General features: G+C 31.1%; 1 long non-coding RNA gene across 1 annotated transcript in view; it reads left to right on the top strand.

The window, feature by feature from the left end:
• Nucleotides 1–1,862, top strand: part of LOC127837064 (uncharacterized) — a 2,201-nt gene extending 339 nt beyond the window's left edge. Inside the window, exons 2-3 of the long non-coding RNA XR_008029086.1 lie at nucleotides 1,176–1,361; nucleotides 1,569–1,862. This is a non-coding gene — a long non-coding RNA (uncharacterized LOC127837064). The remainder of the gene's footprint in view (nucleotides 1–1,175; nucleotides 1,362–1,568) is intronic.
• Nucleotides 1,863–2,081: the final 219 nt, after the last annotated feature.

Genomic DNA, 2,081 nt, shown 5'->3' with positions numbered 1-2,081 from the left:
ATTCTAATGCTGATGAACCAATGATCAGTGCCAGTTGTTCTACTGTCGCGAACTGTTTATTCAAAATTGTGTAAAAATGAGTTGCGCACTGTTCGAAATTGTGAAAAAAATGAGACACGCACTGTCCCAAAATTTGAAAAACTGAGTCGCGCACTGTTCAAAATTGTGGGAAACATTTGTTGCCCACTGTTCATTCTGATTTCAAAATTGTGGAAAAATGAGTCCCACACTTTTCATAAATTAAATTTTGAAAATGTGAGTCACGCGCTGTACAAAATTTGTAAAATGAGTTGCTCACTGTTCAAATTTTTGGAAAAAAAGTCATGCACTGTTCATTCAAAATTGTGGAAAAATGAGCTGCGCACTGTTCAAAATTGTGAAAAAAATCATGTCACGCGCTGTACAAAATTTGGAACAATCATTTGCGCACTGTTCAAAAATGGGGGACAAATTAGTAGGGCACTGTTCATTCAAAATTACAAAAAATAAGTCACAAACTCTTCAAATTGTGAAAACACATGCGTTGCGCACTGTTCAAAATTTGTAAAAATGAGTCGCGCACTGTTCAAAATTTGGAAAAAAATGAGTCGCGCACGGTTCATTCAACATGGTGGAAAAATGAGTCGCGCACTGTACACAATTTCAAAAAATGAGTTGCACACTGTTCAAAATTGTGAACAAATTGAGTCACGCACTGTTCATAAAAAATTGCACTGTTGAAAACTGTGAACAAATGAGTTGCGCGCTGTGCAACTTTTTTGAAAACATGTGTCGAAAACTGTTCAAAATTGTGTCGCCCACAGATCAACATTGTGAAAAAATGAGTTGCAAACTTTTTTTAAATTGTGAAAATTTGAGTCGCGAACTTCTTTAAATTGTGAAAATTTGAGTCGCAAATTTCTCAAATTAGGAAAACACCTATTCCCTTAATAAGCCAAAAAAGCCCCGAGTCCATAATAAAAATATTTTAAGTTAAAATAAATTCTTAATTATTTTTATATAAAGTGGAGTTTATACATTTTCATTTTGTTTTTATAATATTGTGTCTATTAAAGTTGTAATTTGTTCAAGTTGTGCCATAAAAATGTTATTAAAACACTCTATTTTGAAATGTTATCTCCTGTTGGATTTGTTTTATTTTATTATAATATGAAATGTTTTTCTTTTAATGGCAGAAAGTTGCGACCACACATTCCATGGGTGATGATATCTACCAAAATTCTTGGCGGCACAGTTCTACCCTCGTCAGTTGCACTGGTCTGAGTCTTTCTCTGCCTCTCAACCAACTCGAGATATTCCCCCCCCCCAACTTCATCCCGGCACAGCTTCACATCAACCCATCTAATTAATTTGTCGGAAAGGTAATACTTATTTGTCGACAAATTTATTTTTGAGAGTATTTATGTTATTGTTTTATCTGAACATGTTATAAATCTATATGTCACTATATTTATAAAGTTTAAATTTTAATACAAATTTTATATCTGGATTTTTATTATTAAAGCAGTTATGCAATGAATGTTTGATGATGTTTTTTTTCTCTAAAGGATTCTTTATTTTATTTTCAGGTTGACTACACAAATTTCCTGTTTGGTTGTGGAGATAGAACTATTTTTTTGTGAAAGTTTGATTTCAGACACTTAAAAATTGAAATTGTCATGTATTATTAGGCATGGCAGGCATTAGCAAAGCATCTCAATCAAGTAATTATTATTTTACTTTGTTAATGTTAATTCATTGTGTATGCTATTCACCTGTTTACCTTGCTTTTTATAAGAATGACACAAAAAAGGAAAGCATTTGTAAAGTATTAGTTTTTTAAAAATATAATCTTAGACGAGATGTTTAGTGAATATTTGTCATAAATTCTTCTTTAAATTGATCAAATCTGTCATTTTTTATTTAAAACGTGTTAAGTATATTTGTGTTACGCTAAATGTTTATCATTACTGTTTTAAATTGTGTTCATCTGCAGCAAATAATGGTAGCGGTGCACATTTGTATTTGTTTAATTTTTTTCCATTGATTAATGCTCATTTAATTTATATTTCCCTATAGATATATACTTAATAAAGTGTTAG

The sequence above is a fragment of the Dreissena polymorpha genome, chromosome 7, assembly GCF_020536995.1.
Source record: "Dreissena polymorpha isolate Duluth1 chromosome 7, UMN_Dpol_1.0, whole genome shotgun sequence".
Classification (NCBI taxonomy): domain Eukaryota; kingdom Metazoa; phylum Mollusca; class Bivalvia; order Myida; family Dreissenidae; genus Dreissena; species Dreissena polymorpha.
The sequence above is the reverse complement of the archived record's forward strand: the minus strand, read 5'-3'. Positions and strand labels throughout refer to the sequence as shown.